This window comes from Pleurodeles waltl, chromosome 7 (assembly GCF_031143425.1).
Source record: "Pleurodeles waltl isolate 20211129_DDA chromosome 7, aPleWal1.hap1.20221129, whole genome shotgun sequence".
NCBI classification, from domain to species: Eukaryota; Metazoa; Chordata; class Amphibia; order Caudata; family Salamandridae; genus Pleurodeles; species Pleurodeles waltl.
This window is the reverse complement of record NC_090446.1, coordinates 1041134263-1041155729: the sequence shown is the minus strand read 5'-3', so window position 1 is coordinate 1041155729 and position 21467 is coordinate 1041134263. Positions and strand designations below refer to the sequence as shown.

The 21467-nt window shown below is 44.4% G+C and overlaps 1 protein-coding gene across 1 annotated transcript in view; it reads right to left on the bottom strand.

Annotated features, from left to right (window-relative positions):
• CACNG5 (calcium voltage-gated channel auxiliary subunit gamma 5) overlaps positions 1-21467 on the bottom strand; it is a 315051-nt gene that overhangs the window by 173877 nt on the left and 119707 nt on the right. The gene's annotated exons all lie outside the window — the stretch shown is intronic.

Genomic DNA, 21467 nt, shown 5'->3' with positions numbered 1-21467 from the left:
TATAACACAAAATAGTTTAATAAAATATACATAAATATTATACCTCATGTCTCATTTGGCTTGGACGTACAGCCAGCCACACTTCAGAAACCTCCCTTAGTGCGGACCCCCCTTCCTTCCGCAATCAGGGCAGTGTTCTAACAAAGGTCCCTGCAGTCCCTGTGGAGCAGGGAGGCCCTGGAGCTCCATGGGGCCCCTTCAGCACAGTACCCTGACATGTGAACTCCTGAGTAAGTTCCAAGGGGGGCCCTCCATGCAATTTGCAGGGGGGCCTCCTCAACGTTCGTTATGTCACTGAATCAGGTCTGGGTCACTTAGCCGCCTTTCCTCGCAAACCCCCCTCAAAGCAGCCTCCCTCTCAGTCTACGGATGCTGGAGGTGCCTCGTTCTCCTTGTCTGAGGTGCAGCCACCCAGAGGAGCAGGACCCATGGAGCTGTGCTGCGGGGCACCAGTCATTGCAAGCGGTTCAATTTCAGTTTCCTCTTCATAAACAGTCGCCAAGGCAGCCCCCTGGATGACCCTGTTGCATGGTGACCACGTGCGTGCAGTGGCACAGGGGCCAAAAGATCCAGGAAATCCACTGAACACCTATTATGGCTATATGTTGCTACTAAGCATCAGTCACATGCGCAGTTACCTTGCAGACACCCGGGCCATGATTTGGATGGTGCAGCAGATGCAGTGACTTAGAGCCCCCATGGTCCAGGAAGCACACTGAACACCTATTATTGCCATATGTTGCTACTAAACAAGCAGTCACAAGTGCAATTACCTTGCAGGCACCAGTGCATTACAAAATCACATCAGATTACAAATCACTGAAATTATTTAACACCTTAATAATCGATTTACATCTTAAATAATTGCTGTTCTACATTTTCACACAAAGCAGTACCAAGGCTTTTCAATTTTGCACATTCAGTGGCACTCCCTTACTTCTGCAATCGTGGCTGGGTCACTTCGCTGACGATCCTCGCCCCCCCTCTCAGTCTAAGGCTCATGTTCTGACTGCCCCACTTGCATCCGCTGCTGTTGTTACAGTTAATGCTATTGTATCTTTTGTTGCAGTCTAAAGCTCTCTTATCCCTTATTTTTTGCTTGAGTGCCACACAAAATTGTTAAATAGATGTATACATAAATAAATATTAAAGCTCATTGTGTCTCATTCTCCTCAGAGAAGGTACAGCCAGCTGCACTGCAGAAACCTCCTACAAAGGAACACCCCCTTCCTTCAGCAGTCGCGGCTGGGTAACTTAGCCGCAGCTCCTCACAAACCCCCCTCAACGCAGCCCCCCTCTCAGTCTAAAGCTCATATTCTGACTGTTCCCTCGCATCCGCTGATGTTGTTACAGACAAACCTTATTGTATCTTTTGTTGCAGTCTAAAGCACTCTTATACCTCAACTTTTGCTTGGGTGCCACACAAAATTGTGAAATAGATATATACATAAATATTAAAGCTCATTGTGTCTTGTTCTCCTCAGAGGAGGTATAGCCAGCTGCACTGCAGAAACCTCCTCAGTGCATCCCCTCTTCCTTCAGCAATCACAGCTGGGTCACCTAGCACCACTCCTCGCAAACCCCCTTAAACGCAGCCCCCCCTCAGTCTACAGCTCATGTTCTGACTGCTCCCTTGCATCTGCTGATGTTGTTACAGATAAACCCTATTACATCTTTTGTTGCAGTCTAAAGCTCTCTTGTACCTTGATTTTTTCCTGAGTGCCACTCAAAATTGTTAAATAAATATATACATAAATAAATATTAAAGCTTGTCCTGTCTCGTTCTCCTCAGAGGAGGTACAGCCAGTTGCACTGCAGAAACTTCCCTCAGTGAGGCCCCTCTTCCTTAAGCAATCACGGCTGGGTTACTTCCCCACTGCTCCTTGCAAACCCCTCCTCAAAGCGCTCCCCCCTCTCAGTCTACAGGTAATGGAGGTTTTTCATTCTCCTCGGAGGAGGTAAAGCCAACCAGAAGAGCAGGACCTGGGAGCCCTGCTGTGGGGCACCAGTCATTGCAAATGGTTCATCTTCGGTTTCATCTCCATAAACAGTCGCCAAGGCGTCCCCCTGGATGTGCTTGTTGCAACGTGCAGCAGGTGCAATGGCACAGGGGCCAAAGGCTCAAGGAAACCCACTGAACACCGATTATAGCTATATGTTTCTTCTGAGCAAGCAGTCACGAGTGTAGTTATCTTGCAGCCCCAGGGGCATGATTTGAATGGTGCAGCAGGTGCAGTGGTACAGGGTACAAAAGCTCCAGGAAACCCACAGAACACCAATTATTGCTGTATGTTGCTACTAAACAAGCAGTCACAAGTGCAGTTACCTTGCAGGCACCAGGGCCATGATTTGTATGGTGTAGCAGGTGCAGTGGCACAAGGGCCAAATGCTCTATGGAACCAATTGAACACCAATTATTTGCTATATTTTACTACTAACAAGTAGACATGAGTGCTTTTATGGTTCTTTTGTAACTATTGCTCCCAAAGTAACACATAGCCTAAAGTATCACAGTAGTAAAAGATGAAAACTATTGGACTTTTCTGTCTACCTACATCTTATGTTACATTCAGCACTTTTATATGACACATTTTCACAGTTTTTGTGTGGTCCTAAAATGCTTCTGAATCTGGACACACTAACACCTTGGCAAGGGCATTCTCCATTCTATACCATTACCATTTCAGCCGTTGTAAACACTATATAAATACTTATAACTTACCATATGGCATTCCATACCAAGCATTGGCAGAGCCAATAGGCCTCGCCTATGCAAAATCTACTGGCTTTGTCAATATTTTGTTAGCCATTTAATACATCAGTGCTAGCTTCAGTGCAGCATAAATGAAAATTTTAAAAAATGCTATAACACGGACAATGCTGGTTGTATCATACAGCTTTTTAACATTACTTTCAGCCATTTGCTAAAAACATTAGCAAAGCCAATACATCTCACAAAGGCAAGACCTATTGGCTTTGCAAAAGCTTTTTTAAGCCTATTGCTTAAATCGTACAACTGCTCACCAAGCTACAACTTACAAAAAAACAGCTTATTATTAATCACATGGGAGAAACCTATTGCTTTTACCAATTTTATACCCATCTATCTCGCTCCCTCATGCACTAACCCCGCATCACTGATATAGTTAACTTCAGATCTTCACGCACAATTTCTTTCCTGTACCTTTTCAAATATTCCCTCCCTCAAACACATGCACTCCTCCTCCTCTTAGGGTATCTTCTGTATACACAAAGGCTCCCTCTTTAGGCATCTGTGGTCTGCTCTCCCATTCTTTCTCTTTCTCACACACTATTCCTGCTCCTCTGTCTCAATATCAATAACCACTACCTGCACAGGCTACCTATCCCTCACCTTCTTCCTAACTATTCTCTGCAGCTCTCACCACTATCTATTCAGCATGCCACATAATCCTACTACACAAATACACTACACAGACACAATTCCACACCACACAAATTACTAACAATGCCAATACAGCACACATATTTCCACTACACACAACATACATCCACTACACTACAAACCAAAACACATAGGTGAAAAACATGATCATTTACAATGCTTATAGCTCTATCTCTCACAAACGTGAGACCTATTGCATTCCAAATGCTTTGTTCTCCATAAGTAAGCTATTTACACTGACTTTTTTTATGAATCCCCGAAACCAAATTAAGTTTGCATATCATGCGAGTTGAAAAAAGAAATGTAAATATTGTCATGACAGTACTCTGTGTTTAGGAGCATAGATTGGAGAAGAGTGATGTCAAGTAATGTTTTATAAACAATGAAAATGATATAATGATGACAGCACTGCGGACGCACGAGCTAGCGGCATATATGGTAACATTTGTCTTGATCTACAGGTTGCTCTTTGCGTAATACATTACAGAGAAGTAATTGCAGTATGCAATGTGCATGCACCAGTGCTATATATTTATGTTCTTGTCACAACACCAAATAAAAAAATATATATAAAACACAGAATCCATGCGAATAATGAAATAAATAGAACAATGGGCCTGCACCACTCAGCACATGAACCCTTACTGTCCTATATTTCTGAGAAAATGAGATGATAAAAAGACAAATGTAGTACAACGGTTAATTTGATGCTGTAAAACTCATGAGACCGTACCTTAGGGAGCTCTACGAATCTCTTCAGGGCCGCTCTAAAGGTAGTGAAAAGGCAATCACATCCTACTAACCTTGGCCTGGTCAGGACCAGAGATGGAGATGGTAAAAGTAATTTCATGCCTTGACAGGCCGGGGAAGAACAAAAAAAATTATTCCCCAGCTTTGGCAAGCCGAAAGACATGCTTGGGTGTCAATTCACCAAAGTGCTGAGGTAGCGGAAGTGAAATCACACGCACTTTGACCTCCACTTTTACTCACAAACACATACTTATGCATACAAACAAATTCACACCTACACTCTATCACATAAACACGCTCTCACCCGCAAGCACACACACAACATACATTTAAAAGCATTTTACTTAGCTGCCATGGGAAAGCAAATTCACATTTTTATTATACTAACAGCGAATAATATAGTGAATAATATTTTATTATTCACTATTAGTGTAGTAAAAAATTTGACCGAAGACATGAGAGCGGAGCCCAAACTGACGCCCATTAGGACAAGCTGTCATTGTGTTCCTGGCACTGAATTTGACACCTCTGAAGCCAGAGGTCGCAAAGACAGTACCAGGGGTCGCAAAGGGCAAGCCAGCTCCGACCCCTGGCGACCCCTAAATTACGTCCATGAGGGCATGTGCAAATTATGTCCCCACTGTCCCATTTTGCCCCAAATGAGCAGAACATTTAGTTGCCCTCCTTTCTCTCACCTAAGAGCCAGACAGGAATTCATTTTGCCCCTACAATCCTGCCTTGACCAACAGGAATATTGTAGGCTCACAGGGGTAGCTTCCAGCTGCGCCTTGTTACACTCCTCTACCTGCATTCACCAAGGTACAGTGAGGTGCTTCTAAAATCCCCACCTTGTTTGCGAGTAGGAGCGTACCTGCTACCCCCATCCATCCAAACTGCACAAGGGATGTACTTCTCCATCCCTTACTTGCCGGAGAGAGGATCTAAAAATAATGAAGGGCTTGTTAAATGCTGCAGAGCGTGGAGGTGATGGGAAAGGCACAGTTGTCCTAGTTACAATTGCAAACAGAATGCTGGTTTAGTTGTCAGTTACCTCTGTGCCAGCACAATTTTGCAGGTCACAGAAGATCCGAGAAGCCCACTGTTGCCTCAAAGTATAAAAACATACACTCCCTCGCCCCCCAGAAAGGGGAGACAGAGGGAGAAAAGTTCACCCGTTGCCCTTGGGCAAGACGGAAGTTGTTCTTGTTTTTTTTTTTTTTTAATGAAATTCCCCTTGCCCTTCTGCCAGGTACGTCTGGAAATGCACACAATGCACCCACCCTTTGGCGGGAAGGGTAGATTACAAATCTACGCCCCTGCCTTTGGGGGATAGAGGCAAAGCAAAAGACACAGCCCCTGTGCGAGGCAGGGCCGGACAAAAGAACCAGTGGGGATGGAGAATGCAGTCCCCCTTACCTTGGGGTGACAAAGTAGATTTAAAAATTCAGTCTTATCCCACCTTTTTTCAAATTCAATTACACACACACAAACACGAACAAACATCAGTGTACCTAACAACATTACACTCACATGCACACACACGTACATGCATCAAACAAGCACAAACTCACAATAAGGTAAATCCCAATAGACGCAATGAGTCTTGTTTGGAAGGCACAGTTTCTAGCCGAACCACAAACTAGGACACCTAAGCACAGCAAAAGGCACTGGAGGGCAGCGAAGCATAATGGAAGTATCTGGCTAGCAGAAAGTGGATTCTGTCACCAGAGGACAGGAGTAGTTGCGGTGGGGCTGCACAGTAGGAGTCTTCACGGGGATGGCAGATGGAAAAGAAATGCAGCAGCTCCACTAGGCAGCACAGCATAACAACGGCAGGATCAAAGATTTAGGCATTAAGGAGGCAACAGAGACAGATAGCTCTGAAGCTAAAGTGTAGCGCCAGAAAAAATGCATGGAATTTGTACTGCCTCATCATCACTTGTCTTGGACCCTGAAACATCTACAGGCGGAAACAGATATCATCCGAGAGCCACAAATGCTTATTTCCTTAGCTTTTACAAAAGGCACCCTTCATCAAGGAGCTAACCTAATTCAATGTCCGTTTGATTCTCTCTCTGCAAGTAATTTGGCTGTTCTTTTCTTGTTCTGCTCACTTTCCTTTCTCCAAACCCTTGTGATTAGACATGGTCTGTATGTTCCTGTTGAGGGGTTTTGTAGTACGTATATTTATTTGTAAAGCACCCATACATACATGCTTCTTGGCCCTCAAATCAAAGTGTCCTTAGCACCAATCCTCTGGGTGCAAAACTGTGAAATTACTGATGGAATAGGTACGTTTTTGGACCGTAACAAACTGATTTCATTCCTCCCTGACCTGCCGTTTCGCCCAACAGAACACTAACCATCAATAGGCCACCTAACCACCACCAAACACCTCCAACCATCATGTGCAGCACTCTTACATGATCAAACACTCATACACCAATTTAGACATCCACATACAAAACATCAGAAGTCTAGATGCACATCATCAGACACCTCAGCACTCCATAAAGCAAATAAGCATATTATTGGACCCTTGCACACAATCAGAAGCCAAGACACACCATCACACACGAACACATGAACACACACACATTGTCAGTTGCCTCAAAACCATCGCATGCCCTTACACTCAGCAGGCACCCACAAATTCACAGTTAGACACACCCACACTTGAAATGCGCACCCACACCACCACACACAGGCACACACACACACACACATAACACACTGCCCATCATCCATTTAGTATCTATGTAAACAGTTGTGTAAGACAAGCAATAGACTTTACAAATGAAACAGTGAATGAGAAGGAAGAGGTGAAGGGGCAGATGTCCTGAAACAGTTGACAGCTCGCCAAACAGCCTATTTGGAGAGGGCTTAAGGGCAGATGCTAGCTGCCTTCCTCTTCTTTGTCCTGCATCAAGACCTATGGCACATGAAAGAAGCAACTGCAAACAGAGCAGCAGGCCAGTTGTCAGCTATTAAAGACATTTTCCTTTACCTAGCAAAATATAAGGATGAAGAAGCCCTGGAACAGCTGGCAGCTGGCCTGCCACCCTTTTGGAAATATGCAATAATGAACAGATTACAAGGATGGGTTGTAAACTGTCCCAATTTCTCATGATCTGTAATATTTCACAGTTCCTGGAGGTCTTGGACATGTGGCAAGAGGGCATGTCCTATGCTTACAATTCCAAACAGGGTACAACACAGATGTAAGGTGTTACCTACAGCCTCCATAAATATGACTGACAAAATCCTGGGATAGTTGGCTGTTCTTAACAGTTAGGAGACCTTTGGAAGAAGGTGTCAGCTGCTGATATCCATATCCATGACAAACAGTGAAATTCAAATTCCCTAAAAAAAAAAGTTCAGCGGAAGGTAATGTTGACTGGGGAAGGGGAGTCACTATTGGCTACACCACAGAACCTAAAAAGACCAAAAACTCACAAGTTAGCATGATATCACCATCTAATCTTCAAACCTAATTGTAAAGATAACTACACAGTTACTATTGCTGACTATTTAAGATATCTACACATGAACTGAGTCAGGAGTGTAACTTTTGATTGAAAATGCAATTTATGATCTGCCAATAACTGCATCTACATGAACTCCAGTGAGGGAGATTTAAGGTGAGGCTAGAGCTCACTGGTTATGGCAAATGTTCATTTGCAGAAGCTTTCCTATAATAGGAGCTGGGAAAGGGCCTGGTCATAGGCCAGATCTTGCACAACAGTGATTGAGAAAAGCACTTAAAATTCTCCAGCTTTGTGATGTAATTGAACCATAACTCACACCACCATCTTGCACTGCTCATGGCCTTGGATGCCAAGGGCCAGATGTACAAAGTGTTTTGCATGGTGCAAACAGCTAATTTCGCTGTTTGCGCCATGCAAAACACGCATCGCGATGCTCATTCCCATTTTGCGAGTCGGTAACCTGGTTACCGAATCGCAAAATGGGAATGCGACTCGCAAATAGGAAGGTAACCTGGTTACCGACTTGCAAAATGAGAATGCGACTCACAAATAGGAAGGGGTGTTCCCTTTCTGTTAGAAATTGGGTTTTTGGTTGGCAGTCAGGTTACCCTCTGTCAAAGCAAGAACCCTCACTCTAGTCAGGGTAAGTTACACACAATCCAAGATTATCCTGTGCCAACCCTCTGGTAGCTTGGCACGAGCAGTCAGGCTTAACTTAGAAGGCAATGTGTAAAGTATTTGTGCAATAAATCATACAATAACATAATATAGCGCCACAAAAATACACCACACAGTGATTAGAAAAATATATAATATTTATCAGGATAATTGTAGGTCAAAACGAATAAAGATGCAATGTGAAATTGTAGGGATATCACTGGAAAGTGATATCAAGTGTCTTAAGTCTTTAAAAATCAATCAAAGTCTCTTTCAAGCACAAAGTACCTGGTTTGGAGTGGAAAATCTCCGCAAAGGGCCGCAGAAGAAGAGATACGTGGAAAAACGGTGTGTGCGTCGATTTCTCCCCAGCACACACGAACTTGCGTCGTTATTTTTCATGTGGGGAAGTCCTGCGTCGTTTTCCGGTGCGCGAACAGTCTCTTTCTATGGGTCGCGGGGATTACCAGATGTCCCGGGTCTGTGCGTGGATTCTCCTGCTTGTTTTCCGGCTGCACGTCATTCCGCGGGGCTGTGCGTCGAAGTTTTGCTCTCACGGCAGGCGTCACGTCAATTTCTCCTCTGAAGTCGGGCGGCGTTGTCCTTGCGAGGCCGTGCGTCGAAGTTCCGGTCGCCCCGAAGGCGTTGCGTCGATCAGCATCGGTGTGCGCGTTTTTCTCGCCGCGGAACAAGCTGTGCGTCGAAAATTTAGGCGCACGAAGAGTCCAAATGAAAAAGAGAAGTCTTTTTGGTCCTGAGACTTCAGGGAACAGGAGGCAAGCTCTATCCAAGCCCTTGGAGAGCACTTTCACAGCCAGACAAGAGTACAGCAAGGCAGCAGGGCAACAGCAAGGCAGCAGTCCTTTGTAGAAAGCAGTCAGGTGAGTCCTTTAGGCAGCCAGGCAGTTCTTCTTGGCAGGATGTAGGTTCTGGTTCAGGTTTCTTCTCCAGCAAGTGTCTGATGAGGTAGGGCAGAGGCCCTGTTTTATACCCAAATGTGCCTTTGAAGTGGGGGAGACTTCAAAGAGTGGCTAAGAAGTGCACCAGGTCCCCTTTCAGTTCAATCCTGTCTGCCAGGGTCCCAGTAGGGGGTGTGGCAGTCCTTTGTGTGAGAGCAGGCCCTCCACCCTCCCAGCCCTGGAAGAGCCATTAGAAATGCAGATATATGCAAGTGAGGCTGAGTACCCTGTGTTTGGGGTGTGTCTGAGTGAATGCACAAGGAGCTGTCAGGTAAGCCCAGCTAGACGTGGATTGTAAGGCACAGAAAGATTTAAGTGCAAAGAAATGCTCACTTTCTAAAAGTGGCATTTCTAGAATAGTAATATTAAATCCAACTTCCCCAGTCAGCAGGATTTGGTATTACCATTCTGGCCATACTAAATATGACCTTCCTACTCCTTTCAGATCAGCAGCTACCACTCCAATACTGTATGACGGCAGCCCCAATGTTAGCCTATGAAGGGAGCAGGCCTCACAGTAGTTCAAAAACGAATTTAGGAGTTTTATACTACTAGGACATGTAAACTACACAGGTACATGTCCTGCCTTTCACCCACACAGCACCCTGCTCTAGGGGTTACCTAGGGCACACATTAGAGGTGACTTATATGTGGAGAAAGGGGAGGTTTAGGTTTGGCAAGTACTTTTAAATGCCAAGTCGAGGTGACAGTGAAACTGCACCCACAGGCCTTGCAATGGCAGGCCTGAGACAAGGTAAAGGGGCTACTTACGTGGGTGGCACAACCAGTGCTGCAGGCCCACTAGTAGCATTTAATCTACAGGCCCTAGGCACATATAGTGCACATTACTAGGGGCTTATAAGTAAACTAAATAGTCCAGTCAGGTATGATCCAAGGTTACCATGTTTAAAGGGAGAGAGCATATGCACTTTAGCACTGGTTAGCAGTGATGAAGTGCGCAGAGTCTAAAAGCTAGCAAAAACAGTGTCCAAAAAGTGGAGGGAGGCAGGCAAAAAGTTAGGGGTGACCACCCTAAGGCTGTCAGGTCTAACACTTTCCTATTTGCGATTAGCTTCGCAGTTAGCACTCATTACAAATGGGTGCTAACCCATTCGCAAAACGGAGGGGGTCCCCGTGGGACCCCTTCCCCTTTGTGAATGGCTCTGAAAAAGTGAAACAAAAAAGTTTAATTTTCTCGAGTGTATTGCAACACGTTTTCCTTTAAGGAAACCGGGCTGCAATACAAAAAAAAAAAACTGCTTTATTAAAAAGCAGTCACAGACATGGTGGTCTGCTGTCTCCAGCAGGCCGCCATCCCTGATAGTGCAGCGAATCGCAAGGGGGTCGCAAATTGCGACCCACTTCATTAATATTAATGAGGTGGGTCTTTGTGACCCCCTTGCGATTCGCAGATGGTGTCTGGGACACCATCCAGCATATGGGTTTGCGAGTCGCAAACCCAAGTTTTGGTACATCTAGCCCCAAGTGTGGAATCTGAGTATGACTATTTGGTGTTCAGGGTCTGGATTTTCTCCAAAGCATTATGTCTACGCTAATCTTGACTCTGTGTACTGGGATACTGCTAACCAGGCATTCGCTCTGACATCTGCAACACGGAATTGGATAACACTTAATTTGCTTTCGTAACTTCATTGTAGGTCATTAGTATATGGTGTCGAAAGTACACGCAGGGCATGGAAAGTAAAATGTTATCCAAGGACCAATGTGCCACTCTGTCATCGATGTTTGGGACCAGGCACACATGACTCCAGGCCTGTCACAGCAGCCTGGTAGATGCAGTTTTAAACTGCAACCCAATATACCAATATAATCCCTTTTGACAGGTCTACATTTTCCTTTTAAAACATAAAGTTACTCTTAAGTAGGTTATAAAGACTGGGGTGGGTGCATGGTATTTAAAAGTAGTACATGTAGAAAGCTAATATTAAACGTGTCCTTAGAGTAACTAGCACCTAAAGACTATTTTCACTGTTGTCGTAGTTTGGACTCTTGTCCTAGGCAAGACTGCTGGTTTAAACGATGACAGTACTTTTGTTTGTAGGCGACTATGCCTATCCTAGAACAACTCGCAACTGTTGTCCCAACCTTACCGGCTCACTAGCAGCACCTCACCAGAAACACAACAGTAAAAGGTGATTTGTGGCAGCCTTTACGAATGGACTCGAGAATAAGACATCTCAGGGAGTGTTGTGGTTAAACGGAGATTACCCCTTTCTCACAGATATATCATGTCTCATACAAACACAGGCAATGACAAAGATGCAGTAACGTTTCAATAGTTTTTATTTAACATAACTGCAATTTGCGATAAGTTGCATGGGCTGAAATGATTAGGATAATGAATAATGCAAGAAACAGAATTGTGAAGACGAGAGTCATTATTACAAAGACCCCACCATCTTGCAATGCATAAGAAAGACATACGAGATGTAATATGCCCTAATACCCTAATGTGAGAGGCCTATCCTCCTACCAAAAGGAGAGCTGGGTTTGCTAAACCTAAGCTGCCAATGCCATGTCCATGAGAGGATCCCCCAACCCCCGTTACCTTGGAATGAGGTCTCTATCTCAGACTCCGCAGGGACACGAAGACTGGGTCAGCGTCAAGACAACATGCAGCATCGATATCAGAGATGGTGGCGATGCCCTCTGGTCGGAATCCCTCTGATTATCTGTCTAAAGTGCGATGTATTTATACAGATCTACCAGGACCCCTGACATAGGTGTGTTCCCAAACAATAGATAACAGACATGCTTGGGACTGCAATTAATATAAACAATCCCTCGAAAGTATAGAGAGGGAAAATCCCTAAGTGTGAACACCTACTGTTTGTTTGTCTTTGTTGCTTGATCTTGACGCCTTAGTGCGGTGACATTGATAATGCAAAGCATAACAAGTGGCCTAACTATAAACAAGGCAGCCATCTTAGAAGAATTAAATAATTAAATGGGCTAAGACAGAGCAGTGTAGAGAGCTGGCTGTTCCATTAAGAAACACACTGGGTGTATTATTGAATTGAATATTGCTATGTTTGGCTGGGATAAAGCTTGAAATGTAATTCTTGGACTCTGTAATATTTATTAAATTCCCAATTCACTGGTGACGTACCATTTGCAATAAATATTAAGGAAAGCATACTTTAAAAAAATTACCTTTTCCATGCCTATAGGCTCTGGAGGCTGATTTGCATTAGACCTCAGCTCTAGCCTTCTGAGTGCTCTGCACAAGGGTAAAAGAGTTTCACAATCTTGGATTTAGGCAGAGAATGACACTGTGGGATTGTTTTCTGTAGTACACACAGGAACTGCTGTGGCACCATAGGTCAGTGAATGGCCTCCTGTGCGAGCTACAGGCCCACAACAAGCTGCAAGCAGCCTTTTCCCTAAACAGCCCAGCTTACTAGTACCAACTGGACCTGCCTGGACCCTGCCAGAGGCCTCTGCTGGAGTGTTTTGAAACCCAACACCTGTTCCTGAGGTCAAAGGACTCTTAGCATTTTGAAAGTGTACTCCCTCCTAGTATCCCTGAAAAAACCTGGGACTTAAAAAATATTTGGACTAAAGACCCTAGCGAACAGGGACAAACCTGCCAAACTGATATGCTCAAGATGTGTTGCCACTGGCCTTAAGAGGCTTCCCATTCTCTGAGCATTTCCAAACCAGCAAATCAGATTCAGTGGGACCTCGATGAGAAGATATCTCATAGAGCCCTCTTCATATACAGTCTGCTACTTTGCCCCACTGCAGAATTTTGAACTCCGAAAAAGAGAAAATGTCTAAAGGTAAAAATATTTAGAGGGTGCCAAAAGTATCCGGCAGATGAGAGGACTTCCCTAGGTGAAAAGTTTGAATTTCTCCCACTCTGACTTTTTCCTTTAAAACCAACAGCTTCACTGGAACCTCAACCAATACCTATCCAATGTCCTATTGCATTCTTTGAATATAGCCTGCTGCCTTGACTTGCTGAAGGATTTTGACTTCCAGGAAAAAGACTCAGAGGCATATTTATACTCTGTGCTGTTTTAGCATAATTTATTTTGACACTAAAACGGTGCAAAGTTAACTCTATATTTATGTTTTGACGTTAGACCTGTCTAGTGTCAAAATATAGGGCTTAGCGTCATATTGTGGATGCAGCAAACTACCTTGTGCTAATTAGATGCAAGGTAGGCGTTCCCGTCCACAATATGACTCTAACCCCCGAACGCCTGATTTATACTCCAGCACAAGAATGACATGCACGGAGTAGGCCTGACCAGGCGTTAGGAGACCTGTGGATCCATTCCATGGCTAAACACCGCAGATGCCCACCCCAAGCCCCAGGAACACCCCTAACCACACCAGAGGGACACCATATAATGGGGACCCCATCCTGGGTAAGCAGAGGTAAGTATAATGTTTTGTATTTTTTCTGTGCCATAGGGGGCCCCTTACATGGGTCCCTCTGCCTGGCACTGGGGATGATGGCCATGCCCAGGGTACACTGGTCCCCCGGCCTGGCCATTAGGGTGGTGGGCATGACTCTTGTCTTTACTTAGACAGGAGTCATGTTTGGGTAGTAGTGCGTCAGGAAATGACGCTAGGCTGGTTAGCGGCATAATTATTGCAGCTAAATAGCCTAGCAACATTCCTGGCCCACTAACGGCTTTTCCCCTCTGTCCAATACCCCCCCCCCCAGCTAGCGTCTTTTCTTTAGACGCTAACCTGTCCTATGGGCCACCATGCACTATTCCATAAATATGGTGCTGGGCTGGCACTATGGAATGTAGCTAGCAGGCGCAATGGATTTTGTCGCAAAACTGCTTTAGTGCAGTTTTGCTGCAAAATCCATAAATATGGGCCTAAGGGGCTTATTTACAAGCCTCTTGAGCTGCCAGTGCATTATTTTTTGTACAGGAAAAAGTGATGCACTGGTGGCTCAAGGGACTTGTAAATAAGCCCGTAAGTTTCAAGGTAAAAATTCTGACCAAACCTGGTTCATGTATTTGACTCATGCTTGATCAAAGTTGGCCTGAAATTGTGCTTAGGTACTGGTCTACCACAGCCATTGGCTACCATTAGCCCAATTTAAAAAATCATACCTCTCATTTGCCTTATTAGAGTTTTGTTATCGTGGTGTTGTGTTTTTTATTGAATTATTCTCTATTTTTATAAATTGGAGGGTGATTTTCATTGTGTTATGTTTCAACTTTTTAACTGTTTTTATACTTCTAAATGCTTTACACATTTTCTTAAGTTAAGCCTGTCTGCTCTGTGACATAGCTACCAGAGGTTGAGCTGAGGGTTAAGTTACTGAAAACTTTAAATGGGCTGAACAGGATAGTGACCTTATTAGTTGTGGTTAGCTACCATCCACCCCAATTAATAATTAAGTTTTTTACAGGAGCTATAGGTCAAAGTCAAAGCTGTGTAGGCCATCAATGTTGACTTTATTTTGTGCCTGCCAACAATATAGGGCCTGCTTTAGAGTTTGAAAGAATCTAAATATTTTACAATATGTTGATGAAACCAAAAATATTGTGGAGAACCCACCAGTTAAATTTCTGTCATCAGATACCTATTTGGGTACAAGATCAGATGTGCAGTCAATGTCAGATTTGGTAAGATTCCCACTTTAAATGGGTTCAAACAGGGGTGCATATTACCATGCATGCAACTTGCCTTTTTTCGATAACACTTGCTATGCCAACGATCTAGTCCCTAGCATATTCAGCACCAGTTAAATGCACTTGACCTATACTCATGGGGTAACACATTAAACCCTGTCCTCTTTGGTGGAAATCAAGTCTCCCCCATCTGGAGTTTGTGGAAAAGGTACTTAACTGGAATGCTCCTAGGAGAATGGTTGCGAGTACTGAGTTGCGGGAATAAATGAGCTAATCATATTCAATAACCTGTTCAGTGGACTATCCTTGAATTGTTTATTAGTGGCCTCCAATTCGAAAACTACCTCTATTGCCTTGTACATACTGCTGCTTAAATATTAGAAAATGTCCATGATATGAATACTAGGAAAGCAGGTCAGGTAATAAAGCATTCTTACTTCCAAAGACAGCTGGTGTTGTGGCAGTCTGTCTCAAACTGGGAGTTCCTGAACCGAAATTTGCAGCAGAAGTAGAGGGGCTAGATTTTCCTTTCAGTCTTTTCAAGGAAACATCTTTCTTTGCCGCTGTTTGATTTTCTGTCTTGATTAACAGAGATACACCGTGGATACATGGTAAAGTTTCCATGTTTCGTGAGCAGTTGAGTAAATAAGACACTGGTGGCGCTTTCATTCTTAAATTTGAGAAAATTGCCTTGAATGAGGCAGAGTTGATGAATGTCACCCAATCACACTCCCATTGCAGTGATTTGTGGTGAATCAAAGGCGTGCTCAGTGAAAACTTCACCTGGCAAAACATTACCTAAAATTAAATGGGTACTTGTTCCAGGTCCTGGATCTCAACCTTAGATAAGAACTGTTACTTATTCATGATAACTGCAAAGGCCTATTTGCACACACATGGGAGCCAAGCTCTCCAGCTTTCTGTTCCATGCTCCCTGCTCCATTTCTACAGAGCTTTGCAGCACTGGACCCTTTGAACTGGTAGGGAACAGTGCTTAATTTGTAATTAAAAAGGTGCTGGTGCCCACAGCCCTCCTCTTAAACATGCGGCTGCTGCAATTAAATGTGTGAACACGGAATACTGAGGCAGTATAATCCTGAAGCCATCTCGGGCCACTTCAATCCATGTAAAGCCACTGCCTGCCCCTTCAGCACACTCTTGCAGCTTTCAACTTTCTCCCTCTGTGACATTTTTTCATTTTTCCCTTCCTTCATCTTTCCCATATGTGTCCTTTGCTCGCAGCAAATGCTTGAGGCAGAAGAATAAGCGCCGGCCCTCAAAAATAAGTGCCAGTGCTCAGTACCGGAAACAACAAGCACAAATTAAGCACTGGTAGGGACCTCATCACACTGGAGCTGTGAAGTTCAGACACTTTTCTTCGCCCAGAACTGAGGCTCTGCTGTGAGCCTCAGGCAGCCTGGTGTAAAGTGAGTGGCGAGTAAAGTGGCAAGTGAGTGGGTCTAATTGAGGCCAGATAAAGGGCATAAGGACACTGGAGGTTGAGTGCACCTTTTTCTCCCCTCTCCTTCTGCTGCTTCCCTTGCCTACGTGGTACCTGCCCTCTCCCATCTCCCTACATCATGATCCCACAGCTGCCTGTCAATCTGTGCTCCAAAACTACCTCAAGGCCAAAGTTCCATTCTAACTGGGGTGACGTCCCCCTTTATAGCTGTTGCTGTTCAATTAGACTTTCTAGCAGTCTGTATAGTATTTTTTCCACCAGTGTTTGTCTAAAGTGATATTTCAGGCAGCAGTCAATAAGGTTGCTCATAGTGACCCACTTATGATGCCTCTAGTATATCAAATTTTAAGTCTGGTGTTTTCTGTTTCTCCTGCACTACAAAGAAGGGATGAGGTGCAAGGAGACTGAATTGTATAAATTTGCTCAGGAAGCCTGCTCAAGGGAATTGCCACTCAACTACCTTAAAACTGGTTTTCTCCTTCACCAATGTGTCACAGAGTTTCACTCTGCAGAATTCCGCAGTAAAAACTCTGTGACAGTCCACAGAGTTCCGTGAATAGGTGGAAATCGTCATGTCACGCTGAATTTTAGAACAGGAAGTTCGTTCTGCATTCAAAAATCAGCATGAACGGCACCACATGGCATGCCAGAAGGTGCTGTTGATATTGTTGCAACTCAAGTAGATTTTGTGGTCGAGGGGCAGCTTTCTCACCACGCATGGTCGTGGGCAGTTGTGACCATTTGTGATGAGAAAATCTCACCGGGTGACCTCCTAACACCCACAATCATGCTAGGGGACGCCAATTCTCGCTTGCTTTTGCCAACTTACAAGAAAAAACTCCACCACTTACCGGTTGACGGGATTTGGCAGGAACTCCATGTTACAAGTGTAACGTTGAGTGGCCAAAATTCCGCCGACTCCACTGGCGGAACGGAATTTATCACCCACCCCTATTTCCAACATCCCCCTTGGTAGTGGCCTTTGATAAAAGAGAGGGAATACTTGCCATATTTCTCAAATGCGCCAACTTCATATGCAAGTGGTCCAAACAATTCAGCCATATGTGTTCTCCCATTTCCAATATCACATTTTATATTGGAGGCTTGGTACAAATAAAGACAAATTTATATTATCTCCCTGGTGTGGCTTCTGAATATCGAGTCCAGGATATTGTGGAACACTATTATCGTGGACAAACTTTTGCAGAGCAAAATATCGAAAGGTAGATATGTATAGATTTTCTCTACGTAACTCCATTTATACCTAACTTCACTTATATGTACCTTAACAATATATATATTTTCTCAAGGTATGTAGATGTGAAGTAAAGATTAAGAAATCTATTCTTCCATCTGTGCACTTACCTTTCGATATTTTGTCCCTCAATATTTTGGCCAAAATATTAGTCTGCCACGATATTCTTGCACTCGACATTCAAGAGCACAATCTATTTCAGAGGGAACATAGGGTCGGCTAGCTACCAGTTGTTCTGCAGTGAATCTGGATTTTAGACCATCCGTGGTTTGGCTTGAGTTAAGCAACTTCAGTAATGTGAAAGCACTGCATTAAAAGAAAAACTGTAAAGCAGTCAATGAAAGAATATATTTTTAGGTCAAGAGATAATGAACATCTGCACGGTACAAATTGTGCAGGATGTAGAAGCACGCCTGGCAGCTCACTCTGCCTCTGACTGACTTCTTCTGTGTGAGCCAGTCTCAACGGTAGACATGATTAATAGCTCACACAGAAAACCTGTCGAGAATACCGTCTGATGGATGGATGGATTTGTTTGGATACATACTGTAAAACTCTTACAAATTCACCTTCTGTCTTAAGAGCGTTCTGCTACTGCGTTACTGTGAACGGCAAATGGTATTGTTTTTATAAAATGCCACACGTCCAGGTGACACAGTAAATGGTATTTTTTTTATAAAATGCCACACGTCCAGGTGACACAGTAAATGGATTCAAAGATGATACAAATCATGTGCACCTCCGCAAAAAAGTATTTCGTGTTGGTCACGTCTTGAGATGGTAGTTTCTGTAAGCAGATATTTTGGTTAGCTTTCTAAGCAGCAAGCACGTGCCACATGAGAATATACTATACTTCTTCCTTCCTTTCTATCGGCAGCGGGTCATAGTTTTCGAATCAGGCAACGATACCAGAGACCAGGATTGCTTTTCATGCGCGAGTGTGGAGTTGACTGGCTAGGCTTTCCAACATAAGTGCCCGAGTCCATGAAAATCATAACCTTCTCTAGTGTTTGCTGACGTTTTCTAGCCCAGCCGGTCACAGAGCCCATAGCACATACAACCCGAAAGCACTGCCTTCTGTCCATGTTTCCTAATCAAAGACATGTGTGCATGGAGCTCAAACCACATCCTGCCATACGATCATGCTTAAAAGCCTGAGTGTCACACACACATCACATCATTCTACAGTTTGTGCTGGTTATAGTACTGTGATGTAAACAAATCTGCCAGTAGAAATGTTACCACACCCTATCCAACTACACTATCATAAGTCAGATTTATCTAGCTTTGGTAAGGAACTCCTGCTATTACAGCTCAGGAAACAACATGCAATTTGGGTGTCCCTTGGTCCTGGTTCTACATGCCTTAGAACCTCTACACAATATGACACTAGTTTTGTGCAACCAGACAATGGCTTTTCTGCATCAGATAACTGAGCTCTGAACAGTACTGTTGCACTCTCTATTGTACTGAGCAACTGCTCATTATATATATTTACAACATTTACAGCGTGGAGGGGGGGCACAATGAAGTAAACTATATTAAAAGCACCCTTAACTCAATGACTCGCATGAAGACATACCAAATTTCCTGTTAGTTCTCTAGCTCAGGGTGAAAAATGGCAGCAAACCCTGAGATGTCATTACTACAAACTGTTAAAAATTGGGTCTCTAATTGGCAGAGGTATGCACTGTGTCCAAGCAGGGACCACAATCCTAGTCAGGGTAAGTCAGTTACACACCATAAATTCAATTGTGCTCATCCTCTGGTATTTTGGCACAGAGCAGGCAGGCCTAAATCAGGAGGCAATGTATAAAGTATTTGTGCAACAGTAAAACAGCAAAAATAAAACACAAAAATACCCCACACTGGGCTAGAAAAGTAGACCTCAATTTAACAAACAAAGCAAGACCAAAACAGCAAAAATCCAATCAGTAGAAGTCAAAATATGAATTTTTAATGAATATCTGCAAATATAGTGCGTAGAAACTTAAAACGCCAACTGGGGCTATCTGGGAGTGCTACACCTGGGTAAATCCAAAAGTTCAGGCCGACTGAGATGGAGTGTGGGCCAGCTAAAGGGGCCATCTTGGTCTCACTGAAAAAGTACCTTGTGGGGAGGGTTGCGTCAACGTCGAAGATCCGATGCAAGGAGCAGAGGGGACGATGCAGAGGTGATGCACCAATTTTGATCCTCACTGTCAAGGATGCTTCATCATTGAGCCGTACAGTCGTCTATGCAGTGTCCTCGGGCAGTGGTTCAGCATTCAACCCTTTGTGATGAAGCCATTGCGTCGTCAAGCCGCGCAACCAGGGATGCCAAGGTGATGTGTCCGGACTAAGGGCAATGCACCAGTTCCGAGCCGCACAGTTGGTGCTGCAATGTCTTTGTTCTCAGCAGCATGAATGTGTTGGTGTCGAGGAGAGATGCAGCTGTTCTGAATGGTGCAGTGGCAGCACTGCATAGATTTTTGTAGAAAATGGCGGCAGAACCATTTCCAAGGCCGTAAGAGTGGATTGGCACCATGTAGTGGGGTAGGGCTCACAGTCAGCAGATTCTAGAGGCTGTAGCAGAGTTGAGTGAAGTTTTGATGTTCCTGAGACTTTAGAACAGAAAGGAGACAAGCCAGTAAGCCCTTTGAGTCACTTTGGTTTTGGGGATTTATAGATGCAGGTCCACTCCTTCTCACCCCAAGGCAAGGAGGGTAGCAGACAGCAGGGAAGGCACTGCAGAGCAGGAGTCCAGCAAAGTCCAGCAGAGTGGCAGACCCTTCAGCATCACAGCAGTCCTTCCTAGAAGAATTACCTCAGGTTCAGAAGTGTACTGATTTGGTAGGGTCAGAAATCCAGTTCTCATACCTAGTGGTGCCTTTGAAGTGGGGAAGACTTTAAAGAGAGGCCTTTGAAGTGCACAAAGTCCCTGCCTGGGCTCCAAACACACCACAGCAGGTTATGCAGCTCTATGTGAGTAAATACTGCAGTCTTGGTTGTCAGGTCGAAGGCTTGACGATGTGTGGAGGTACTTACATCCGTTGGATAGGGAATACTCCTTTCTCCCCGGTCCACTCTCTTTACACCCGAATAGACTTGTTGCTTAGTTCCCAAAGACTGACACACCTTCACCAGCGCCACATATATGGCAAAGACCATATCAGACCACTGCCCTTTGATAACATCCATCCAATGGAGTAAACTGCACATGCGTATCCCCTCCTGGCGCCTCCAACCAAACCTGCTACTAGACCCTCTGCTCCGCAAAGAATTAGCTGATCATATAACAGCTTACTTCACATTTAATGATGGGACAACATTTTTCCAGGCCAATGAATGGGACCCACATAAGGTGGTGGTAAGGGGCTTGTTCATGTCGATGGCTGGGGGAGTGCGACGAACATTGACGCAGGATCTTCGGAAGACTCAGCGGGAACTCAGAGCTGCAGAATGCGGGGTTGAAAGGGCACAGTGACAAGGGAGGATCTCGGGTCGGTACACGTGCAGTGGACTGAAGTAGACTCACGTCTGCGACAAAACGATTATCGCCACTATGAAGCTCGCGCGCACTCTGAAGGGGATCGTTCTGGCAGACTGTTGGCCTGGTTATTGAAGGGCGAACAACAGCACACCCCCATAGGGTCGATTCAACTGGACACAGGAGGTATAGTTAATACTCAATCAAAAATTAATGAAGCTTTCAAAGGATATTATAGTGCTCTATACAAGGCACGTCCTTACCCTTCATCAGAACAGCTGGGGGATTTCTTTAATCTGACTCGCCTCACTGAAATGCAGGTGCAGGACTTGAAGAAACCCATTGACCTAGAAGAGATTCAGCAAGCCTTATGGCA